At 37.1% G+C, this 12,558-nt stretch overlaps 1 pseudogene; it reads left to right on the top strand.

Annotated features, from left to right (window-relative positions):
- Window positions 1-2,362: 2,362 nt before the first annotated feature.
- Window positions 2,363-12,558, top strand: part of LOC101998627 — an 11,269-nt pseudogene continuing 1,073 nt past the window's right edge.

The raw sequence follows: 12,558 nt of genomic DNA, 5'->3' as shown, positions 1-12,558 counted from the left end.
TAAGTTGAGCATCAAAACTGCCTAGGCTCTTACAAAGCCAGTACATGCAGTAGGATCAGAAACCCATTGCCATTGTTCTTGAGTTCTCAGTAGTCATTGTCCGCTATGTTCAGAGAGTCTGGTTTTATCCCAGGCTTTTTCAGACCCAGGCTAAAGGCGTATTTTTACACACTACATTTGAGCCATAAGGAAACCTAATTTTCGATGAGTAAATAGCTTTATGCTTCAGAAAATTTTAATAATGATTCTTTTTGTTTGAAGGTATTAGAAAGCCCAATCCAAACTGACTGATTGGGAAAATAAAGGAGAAAGTGAGAGAACAGAGTTTGTGTCATTCAGAGGATGGCTGTACTCAGTGGTTGAAAAGACTGTGTGTAGCTTCCATCTGGTGGCTCCAGATGTTGGTTGAATTTTCTTATAAGGAGATATATGTCAGGAATTCAAAGTTTTTATTCAATCATAAAATATGAGGTTTGTTTCTCTTTCATCAACCTTCCAACAGTTGTCCCAGAACCGAGTCTCTTGTCCCAACTGGTCCTATGCCTAAAACCGGGACCACAAGTAGAAGCAAATGAGCAGACACTTACCCATGTGTCTACCTAAGGAGGAGCAACTCTTCAAAAGAAACAGCAGCTTTAAAGCACTGCTGAATGAAGGACACTGTTGCAAGACTAACACACACACACACACACACACACACACACACACACACACACACACACACACAAAGATTTGTGATGTAAGAGCCCATAATCTTCATTCGACGATTTCGTGGAGAAGAAAATGAGTATTGAAGTACAAAAGTTTTGTGGAAAGACCCTTTGCCATCTATATTGTCTTATAAATCCAAAAAAAATGCAGTAAAGGTTCTTCAAAAACAGCTTTACTATTTATATGAGCACAGTTGGCTTTGTAAAAGCCCCTTTCAGCGTTGTGTTTCCTGACTCATTACTGATCATCTTCTTGCTTGCTCTCTCTTGCCCATTCCACCTCCACCACTTAATGCTGGCTTAAATACAGAAATTCTTTTTCTACCATCATTCCAACCCTTCACAGTTGTGTTTTAGCCCCATTCTCCCACTTGTGTTCTGTCTTCTCATCTTCTCAATCTTGTACTAGTTCTTGCATGACAAGATACTCGCCATTAGAGTATCATCAGTCAAAGATGAGTCTCTGGATTGTAAAGATGCCTTTAGAGTTTGAAGAAATTATGAGACACTGATGTTTGTTTAAAGTGTTGGAGTAGCCAGGTGGTGGTGGCGCACGCCTTTAATCCCAGCACTCAGGAGGCAGAGGCAGGCGGATCTCTGTGAGTTCAAGGCCAGCCTGGTCTACAAGAGCTAGTTCCAGGACAGGAACCAAAAACCTATGGAGAAACCCTGTCTCGAAAATAAAAAATAAAAAAAAAAGTGTTGGAGTAGCAGGGCATGGTGGTGTAAACTTTCAGTCCACCACTTAGGATGTACAGGCAGAGAGGATCAAGCATTCAAGTCTAGTTTCTGCTATATAGTGAGTAAAAGGCCGTCATGAGCTACATGAGAACTTGTCTCAAAAATATAGAAAAATAGATAGATGATAGATAGATAGATAGATAGATAGATAGATAGATAGATAGATAGATAGATAGTGATTGATAGATAATAAAATGAATCAAGAAACAAATAATAAAATGAATAGTGTTTGTAGTGATTTCCTGTTGCAGAGTTTGATGTATTCACCAGAGGGAAAACACTGAAGTATCAATACTTTAACCCTATAAACATCAGAAGAGGTAGGAAGAGATAGGGGTGAGGGGAAATGGTGGCCTAGGTGCTGTATCATATCAAAGTCAAGCATTTTTTTATTTAGCTTTCTACACGTTTGTGGGCAATATGCTCCCCAACATTCCTATGAGGTAAGTTAGTGTCTGTGTCTAACAAAGTGTTTAGATCAATAAAATCATTTGGGAATTGGGACCTGAATAAAGTAGATTTCCTCATGCCACCTCAGTCCCATAGCAAATTTATAAACCACTGTTATAAACCAGTGATCCCCAAGTATATTTCAAAGTATATTTTTATAACCCAATCAAGACACAGTAAATCAAGATCACTGTGTGAGGCTTAGATATTGGAATTTTTAAAACTTCTTTAGATGATTCTGAGGCTCAACCAGACTTAAGAATTAGAAGCATACAGAATTTTGGCCCAAAGCAAAATCAGAATTAGAATTCCGCATATGCTCTGGCTTCACAGGCAGTTGCTTATCAACCTTGTGCTTGCTTTGAATGAAAAACAACTCAAGGCTTTCTGCTTTCAGTGTCTGAGCAAAATTAGTCAGCACAGTACTCACCTGGAGAAAGCCACACAGTCAAAGGTCCTTCATGGATGAATTAACTTTAATAGGAAAGCTGTTCTCCATGCAGGTGGCCAGCTGGGTAAACCTGGCCCTAACGACCCTACCAATTATCACCATGCCCATGAAAAATGCCAGGGCAGGTCAGTACTCCACTTGAATGAGACAGTGAAATTCCTTGTGCTTCGTAAATTGGTTCTACCTAAAACATTCTAGATATACACAAAAGCCAAAACAATGCAGAACAAATCAAAAGTGAAGGAGAGAAAACAAGACAAATAGCAGAATGGATTCTTCCAAAGAAAAGAATTGTGTAAACCAGGCTCTCGGTGTGGATACATTCAATTGTGCAGTTCTGTTCGTTTGTTTCTGTTCATCTTTTGGAATAACCTTTGAAAAACAAGAAATCTTCTACCCTTGTGACTTGGGCATTAAATGACTAAAGTGAAGAGAGATGCACCTTTAATGACAAAGCAATTCTACTTGCAAGATATTACTACATACCTTGAAATGTAAAAGCCCTCAGGCCGCCTTTGTGACTCCTGTACTGTCTTCATTGCTTCTCTGGCCACCAGATGTTTGATCCTATATTAGCTTCAAGGTCCATAGATGGTATTTCACAACACCCCTATCTATAGCATCTACGATCCAAACTCTGCTGCCAATGGCCTTTTTAAAAAAAACAAACAAAGAAAAAAAAAACAGGCTTCTGTACTCAACTTTCTTCAACACTTGAAGAAATTGCTAGAGATGTATATAAAATGGAAAGTTAACTAATATCTCAATAATTGGTCCTGGGGTGTGACTCAGTGTTAAATCACATGCTTAGCTTGCACAAAAGTTATGGTTCCCACCATGTAAAAAGCAATTAATTAGGCATAGTTAGGCATAAACCAGTTCTTTGTTTTAATTCTGAAAGTTCACAATCTAAATTACCTGCTCTAAGAAGCTGCTCTGTTATTCTCATGCCCTCCTTCCCAGTTCTGTTTATCCACTGTTCTGTGCATGGGAGAAACTCGGTCCTCTCATTCCACCCTTAACTAAAAGTCAGAGGCTCCCTGAAACCACAGCCACCGCAGGCAGCATTTCAGGTAAAATGTAAGGACTGTGGATGCCATATCAAAGAGTGAAATTCCCTCTTTTTCCTAACCATTTTTCTAGGATAACTCTCTTTATTTGTTGAGAGTTTCATACATGAATACAATGTGTTTATGTGTTTTGATCAATTCCATCTCTACTCTCCAAATTTGTACCCTCACTCCATCACTTTTCCCCCCCATTTTTTTTTTTTTTTTTTTTGGTTTTTCGAGACAGGGTTTCTCTGTGGTTTTGGAGCCTGTCCTGGAACTAGCTCTTGTAGACCAGGCTGGTCTCGAACTCACAGAGATCCGCCTGCCTCTGCCTCCCGAGTGCTGGGATTAAAGGCGTGCACCACCACCGCCCGGCTTCCCTCCCATTTTTTGTGCTATTTTTTTGTAAACTCACTGAGTGCATTTTGTACCATCAGTATGTACTTGGATACTGCACCATACACTGGAGCATGAATATCTATCAAGGCATGCATCCCAAGGAAACTGAATCTATCTCTTCTGAGTAGCTATCAGTGGCCAAGAACACCTTGAGATTTCATGAGACCCTCTCCAACCCATACTCAATTTTTAGCTGGCTTGACATTTGCTCTTATATATATGTTTGAATCTCAACTCACAGGAACATAACCGATAGACCTTGTTACTGATGTTTATAAAGTTCCCATTTACTACCTCACATTCATAGAAGACACACATAATTCATTGCATATATGTATTTCAGTTAATTCCCTTAATATACATGATTTCATATCTTTAGAAATATTAACATATCTGACCATTGTTTGACTTCAATTCTAAAGGTCTTGTTCAAGGCCTTTTCTGTTTAGTAATCTGTGTTTTCTATTCTCTGAAGTATTTCCACTTTTTAAATATTGAATTTCAATCATGACTGCAAACCTATTGAATTTCTCACTGTTTTATCTACCAGATTAAATTAACCCTTACTATCACTTTTACCTCCCTTTAATGTCTAGCCCATTTTAGTTCTTTCTTTCTACTATAATTTTTCTATCTTGAGTTATATTCATAGTAATTTTATAGCCAGTACTTCTGCATTTCATGAACCCTGACCATTAAAGTTTTTTTACTGCATCATCAATGTAAATGCTCTTGTGCTGCCTTGTTTTTTTGCCAGTGTAACCCAAACTATTATCATTTGGGAGGACTCTTAACTGAGAAAATATTCCCAAATAATTGGTCTCGAGACAAGTCCAAAGAGCATTTTTTTAATTAGTAATTGATGGAGGAAGGCCTAGCTCATTGTGAATGATGGTACCCCTGGGCTTTGGGGGCCTACTTCTATAAGAAAGCATGCTGAGCAAGCCATGAGGATCAAGTCAGAAAGCAACATTCTTCCATGGCCTCTGCATCATCTCCTTCCTCCAATTCCTGTTTGAGTTACTGCCCTGAACTGACATCTTTTGATAATTGTGGTGTGTAAGTGTAAGATAAATAAGCCCTGTCTTCCCCAAGTTGCTTTTTGGTCATGGTATTTTATCACTGCAATAGAAACACTAACAAAGACAACTGGTGTAATTACAAAGTCTAACTCTTTAAATGATGATTTATAGTAAAGCTAAAAAGAATCATCCAATAATAAATGATGTGACATCTTATTTGCCAACTTGACTACATCTGGAATTAACTAAAACCCAAAAATGAAGGGCACACATGTGAAAGCCTTTTTTGCTTAATCTTAAATAGGAAGATCCTCTTCTAATCTGGATCTTTGAGGGTAAAAGACATGCCTTTAATCCAGATCTTTTGCCTGGAAGACACATGTTTAATCTGAGCCACTCTTTCTGCTGGAAGTCTATAAAAGGATATGGAAGAAGAAAACTTTTTCACCTTGTTAGCAATACCATTTTTCTACTTTACTTACAACCTGCTTCTTCATGATTTCAGCCTCTACTAAAGACCAGCTCAGACATTTAGCCTCATGGATTGAAAACTTTTGAATTCTTGGACTGTCAGTTCATAGCCAGTCATCATAGGATTAGTTGGACCAAAGCCTATAAGTCATTCTAATAAACACCCCTTTCTATGTATGTAGAGAAAGGTTTATTCTATAAGTTTTGTAACTCTAGAAAACCCTGACTGTTACACATACCCTTGGAACTTTAGCTAATTCCAAGCACTTAGAATTTTTCACTAACCTGTTTCTTCTTTAGTCATCAATACCTTCTACTAACTGAAATTCTAAGAAAATTTAACTACACTTAAACTCCTTATTCAGCAACTATAACAAGAAATTACTCTCAATAATAACCTTATTTTTGATATTATATAAAGGCAACAGACAGGATTTAAAACAGTATTTACCCTCTTAGTCCTCAAATATATTCTGATACTACTAACATGCTAGTATGTGTTTCAAATTATTCTGTCCCAGAAGTTCTTTCTACTTTATAAAAATATTTATTTAATATTCACTTAATCATTGTATTTGACTACATTATTACATACTTCCTCTAGCATCTATTGATCTTCAATTACCTTTCAACTAATTCCTTATCTATGATGTAAGCATATAATGAACTCCTATCAAAAAGTGGAAAATAGATAGGCTTCCATTTAAGCTGAACTGTTTTTGGCTAGAAAATTATTGGGAACCACTTTTTCAAGAAAATCCTTTTCTGTTGTTTTGTTTTTTTCGAAACAGTGTTTCTCAATAGCTTTGGAACCTGTCTTGAAACTAGCTCTTATAGAGCAGGCTGGCCTCAAACTCACAGAGCTCTGTCTGCCTCTGTCTCCTGAGTGCTGGTATTAAAGACATGTGCTACCACCAACCAGCAAGAAAACCCCTTTTGAAAGTAATTGTTCAGCTTCATGTCTAGGGTAATACTTTCTGCCTGTCATGTACTGTTGTTGTGGGGTTCAACCTCATACTTCACCTATTTTTCTTCAAATAGCTTTTCATGTATGCAAAGGTCATGGATCCTGCTTTGAACTATATTTACTTTTATCCTGTCCAAATGAGTTAATTTTTGACTGAGTTTTTTTTTCAAACAAACTGTGTAGCATAGGCAGACCTTGAACTGATAATACTGTCCTACTTAAGTAGCCTTTGTACTGGTATCACAGATGTCCTCTATCATGCCAGCTATTGCCTCCTGGTTTCAAGTCTCCATCATCAGGAATCTAAAAGATAGACACTGAGGACTCACACCCCTTTGTTATGGGATAATGCTATTGTAAAATGTAAAGATTATTCTCATACATAGGTTTAATAAAATGTTGATTGTCCAGTAGTTAGCCAGGAAGTATAGGTATGGCAACCAGACGAGGAGAATTCTGGGAAGAGGAAAGGCAGAGATGAAGTCACAAGCCATATGCAGAGGAAGCAACATGAGAATGCCTTACTGAGAAAATGTGACAAGTCATGAGGCTAACCATAGATAAGAATTAAGGGTTAATTTAAGTTGTAAGAGCTAGTTAGTGATAAGCCTGAGCAATGGCCAAAACAGTTTATAATTGATATAATCTCTGTTTGTTTATTTGGGACTGAATAGCTGTGGGACAAGGCAGGACAGAAATGTCCATCTATACCCCTTATGAGGGATGAAGCAGACACCATCATCTATTTTTGGATATTAATATTGCCTAAAACACTTTCCTTCCATCATGCAATCATGTCTATCCTTTATTCAACCTGGAACAATTTGGCATTACCCTGCATGGTCCTAGGCTAAAAAAAAATGTCAAAACTGTTGAACATCTGTATTATTAAAGTAATCTAACCAAATTGGCAATCTACTGTAGCCATTTTTATTTTATTATTGTTGTTTGATATTGCTGATTTTCTTTAAACTCCTTGCTGCTTAATAAAAATGCATTCTTTGCTTTACTATTCTGTAGGCATTTCTTCTATCTCCTCTTAGTCTCCACTTCTGCAGACTTCCTTTAAGCTCAGTATAAATGGGGTTCTTGGATGACATTGTAGCACTTTGGTCTATTTTGTCACGTGAATGTTAAGGAGCAACAAACACATGGAAATCTACTTAGAAGCCTGTTAGTTACCCTTGTCTTAAATGCATAACTTCTTCTTACTCTGTAGTCTAGATATTTCTGTTATCCTACATGCATCCCACATTCAATATACCTAAATAAATTAATACCCCAGAAATACTGTAGTGGTTTGACTGAAAATATAGTCCCACAGTCTGATAGAGAGGCACTGTTGGAGCAGATTTATTGGAATAGATATGACCTTGCTGGAGGAATGACATCACTAGGCATTGGCTTTATAGTCTCCAAAACCCAAGTCAGGCTCAGTGTTGTGTTGACAGAGGTTTCTATCCTTCCCTGTCCCATAGTTGTTCAATTCCAAGGAAATACAGAGAGGTCTGTATTAATTATAAATTGGTTGGCTTATTAGCTTAGGATTCTTATTAACTCTTATATCTAAAACTAACCCATAATTCTTTTCTGTATTAGCCATGTGGCTTGGTACCTTTTATCAGTGACACATTCTCATCTTGCTTTTTCTTGGACTGGGTTACAACTGCAGACTGGGCCTTTCCTCTTCCCAGAATTCTCCTGTTGTGATCACTCAACCTCTACTTCCTGCCTCACTACTGCCCAATCAGTATTTTATTAAACCAATACAACTGAGAAATCAATACAGGGTATAAGACTCTTGTCCCACAGCACTCCCCCCCTCTTTTTTTTTCAAAACCAAAACTCTGAATCTAATCTCCTTTATTTAGCTTTCATCCTGACCATTATCCATAATAATGTGTAACCAATACTCTAAAAAAAGAAAAACATTCATAATCCATTTTTGGGAAATGTGGGTATAGTGTATCAGACTACTTCCAGCTGATTGGAGGTGCTGATAATCTTATGTGGACCTAAAGAAAATGTAGGATTATGGTCAAGTACTGACTGAAATATTCTGTGAGGTTTGATCATTTCAGTCAGAAGTCTTGAAGTTTTTCTAAATATAGAATTCAGAGGAAATGCCAACAGAGGTCCTCTGTAATATTAGATCATCTGGGGAATCCGCTCTTATCAGAGATTTTTTTCAGGGGGTTTTCTTAATCAAATCTGACTTTTCTTAACCCAGAATGAATCCACAGCCTCTCATTTCATGTGGAAGCAAAAGCAAAACTTCTTCTCCAAAGTAACACATCTTTTGACTTAAATTTTGAAGTCAAGGCATTTTCAAAATATATATATTAGATTAATTCAGCAGTATTTGTAATCAAATGTCTTAAAACAGCCCTTGCTCCTTCCTCAGCATTCAAATAATTAAAAAACAATACAATAACATGAAGTATACAGATTATTTTTTGTATTTTTATCTTTATGTGGCTTTATTTTAAACTCTATTTCTTTTCTTTTTATTTTTAATTTTTGGTTTTTTTAGACAAGGTTTCTCTGTGAATCTTTGGCTGTCTGTAACTCATCCTGTAGACCAGACTTCCCATGAACTCACAGAGATCTGCCTGCCTCTGCCTCCCAAGTGCTGGGATTTAAAGTTGTGTGCCACCACACCCAACTTCTCTCTCACTTTTTTTAAAAAATGACTTATATCTTTTCATTTCTCTGTCAATCCTATACATATTTTTAAATACACTCTAAACCATTTAGAGGTATTTTTCATCTGAATCTATCTTTACTGTATATCTCTCTTTTTCTGATCACCTGAGTCTTTAATTTGCTAGGTGATAGAGCTAGGATTAAATCCATGGCTTTGACGTCTGGATCTAACCCATTTTTTTACTTTCTGAGAATGTAGTTTCATGGCCATGTTACTGGTGGGAGCCATGAGCCATGTTTATTGCCACAACTCTACAGAGTTTCGATTTTACTGCCACCACCAGAAGCATGCTGTCAGCTATTCATAAACACCCTTTAAGTGTTTTGTGTCTTTTACTACTGAGTAATACTCTAATATGTATATATTCCATACTTTCTTCATCGATTCTTCCATTGAAGGGCATCTAGGTTGTTTCCAGGTTCTGGCTATTACAAACAATGCTGCTATGAACATAGTAGAGCATATACTTTTGTTGTATGATAAGGCCTCTCTTGGGTATATTCCCAAGAGTCGTATTGCTGGGTCCAGGGGTAGGTTGATCCCAAATTTCCTGAGGAACCGCCACACTGCTTTCCAAAGTGGTTGCACAAGTTTGCATTCCCACCAGCAATGGATGAGTGTACCCCTTTCTCCACACCCTCTCCATCTTTGATCCTACTGCACATACTGGCTTTGGGGGAGCCTAGGCAGTTTGGATGCTCAACTTACTAAACCTGGATGAATGTGGGCAGTCCTTGGACTTCCCACAGGTCAGGGAACCCTGATTGCTCTTCAAGCTGATGAGGGAGAGGGACTTGATCGGGGGAGGGGGAGGAAATGGGAGGCGGTGGCGGGGAGGAGGCAGAAATCCTTAATTAAATAAATAAATTAAAAAAAATAATAGCATGAATGACTTAAGCACACAATAAAATTTACTGAAAAAGAGAAAAAAAAGTGTTTTGTGTCAAATCTCTTAAAAGAGCTGCAAGGTTTACAGCTAAAGCTAAGTCAGGAAGCCTCTCTTAAATGAGACACACTTGCCTCTAGCAAACAGGGCCCACATGAGAAAGGTCTGTTACCAAGAAGCCATGCTTAATTTTGTTCTTTTGTGTCTAGAATTACTTCCCACTCTCTCTCAGGCTTTATGTGGATGCAGTTGTCCCATGTTGGGCACCATTTTGTTGACAGAGGCTACCCATTTGTTTCCTGGCTGCTCAGAAATGAAATAATCACATAGAAATTATAATATTTGCAATACTGTTTGACCAATAACTGAAGTGTATTTCTGGCTAACTCTTATATCCTAAAGTAATCCATTTCTATGAATTTATATATTGCCATGTGGCTGTGGCTTAATAGCAAGGTTCTGGCTGGCAGCTCACAACTTTCTCCGCTGGTGGCTCCATGGCTTCTCACTGACTCTGCCTTCTTTCCCCTAGCATTCAGTTTAGTTTTCCTGCCTAGTTCTGTTCTGCTAAGCCACTAGCCAAAACAGATTTCTTCATTAACCAATAATAGTAACATTTAAACAAAACAACTTCCCACACCAGTGTTGATCTTTCTTCCTCCTGCCTGTGGATCTTAGATGTAGATGTCTCTGCCACCTTTCCAGAATCATGTCTGCTTGCATACTGCCATGCTTCCAACCATGACAATAAAGAACTAAACCTCTGAACTATAAGCCAGACCTAGTAAATGTTTTCCTTTATAAGAATTGCCATGGTCATGGTGTCTCTTCACAGCAACAAAATCTTAACAAAGACAAATACCAACTGGCCTATCCCCCACCAAGGATTTAGTTTATTTCTAGTTAGTATCACCTCATCTGACTTTATGTAGAAATACATGAGTCTTTCTGTCTCATTTTTCATCCTTTGGAGTCTGTCCTGGAACTAGCTCTGTAGACCAGGCTAGTCTCGAACTCACAGAGATCCGCCTGCCTCTGCCTCCCGAGTGCTGGGATTAAAGGCGTGCACCACCACCGCCCGGCTCATTTTTCATCCTTAAATTCAATTAGAATCTAAACCCTGCCATTTTTACTTCTAATGTTATTTTTCCCTGAACTTTGGAAGATGTATTAGGAACAGAGTGGAGGAACAGCCTTCTTCTCCATTCCTAATGTTCTCTACATAGTTTAAGCTCCATTTATTTCTTTAATGTGCTATAACAACAGCCTTGCATCTGATCTTCCTTTCATTCTTGTCACCCTAAAAAAATCAGTTTTCTACCCTGCTCTTTTTAAAAATGTTGTCCCTTCAGATTTATATTCTGCCCTCCAGTTAGACTGACATACCCATCCTTTTACCTGGCTATCAAGCTAGGTTTCCTTAAAACTTGACTCAATAAAGCTACACTATTTTTCTTATCTGTGTGTAGAGAACTGGGGAGTAAAGTTTAGTCTTAATTGGTGGTAAACATGTACTCTGCTACTGAGCTACAAACCAAGGCCTGAAACTCTCTTTCTCAAGGAAAAATCCTTTTAGGAAGTGTAGGAGTGGTTGTCCTTGTGTTCTTGAATAAAATCTCTAAGAATTTTTACTCAAAATATGTTTTAATCATAAGTTATTTCCCTATTCTTCATTATGTTATAAATTTTATGTTTCACAAGCCCTAGACTTATCCTAACAGCTAGTACACATAGGCCAATAAACTAAAAAATCAGAAAATATTTAATAAATAAATAATTATGATGAATTTCAGTTCTTCCATCAAAGAATAAAGTAGCACTTTTTAAATGTAAAACAGTGACCTCCTCACAATGACAGAACCAGAAGAAAATGTAGAAAATTATTTTCTTTGCAGCTGAAGCTATGCACTATTACATTTGGTGGCACATATCTTACACATATTTGACTATTACCAATGTTGAGTAAAAATACAAAGTAGTATAACAATTAGAGAAGGAGTATAAAGATGTAGAATTCTGCATTTCCAATCCCTCTGAACTGGAGAATAATATCTGTAATCTCATGATTGTGATCCTGAAAATCCAGCCTAAGTTTATGTACAGCATATTTAGATAATAAATAATTAAGATAGATAAGTAAGCCATAAAGGTATATAAAACATTTTACAAAGACAGGTACCAAAAAGTTACACTAATATTAGTTATGGTTTCACAGACACACACATAATCCTAGCATTATGGTGAACTACAGTTTAAATAGGTTATGTCATATATATGTGTCACATAAACAGCACATTGCTGACTAAAATTTAAATTAAACTAGATATCCTTACTTTATTTGTCAATCCTTATGAGATTTATTACCATCAACACAGATGCCATGTATATGAATACATCTAGTTATAACAACTTACATGTGTGAAATGAACTAAATCTTTGTAACATATCCTAATGTCTGCATTAATCTTTGATAATTCCCCATAAGCACAAAAATAAATTAAAATTTTTATGGCTCTCCTCACTTCTCTGAATTGTATTAAAATTTTAAAGGTTGATATTATACAAAGACAAGATAGTAGTATCATTAGAACTAGCTCATTCCAAGCCTTTTTTTTTTTTTTTTTTTTGGTTTTTCGAGACAGGGTTTCTCCATAGCTTTTGGTTCCTGTCCTGGAACTAGCTCTTGTAGACCAGGCTGGCCT

Source organism: Microtus ochrogaster, linkage group LG5, assembly GCF_000317375.1.
Source record: "Microtus ochrogaster isolate Prairie Vole_2 linkage group LG5, MicOch1.0, whole genome shotgun sequence".
Lineage (NCBI taxonomy): Eukaryota > Metazoa > Chordata > Mammalia > Rodentia > Cricetidae > Microtus > Microtus ochrogaster.
Note: the sequence above shows the minus strand (reverse complement) of the source record. Positions and strands in the feature narration are given on the sequence as shown.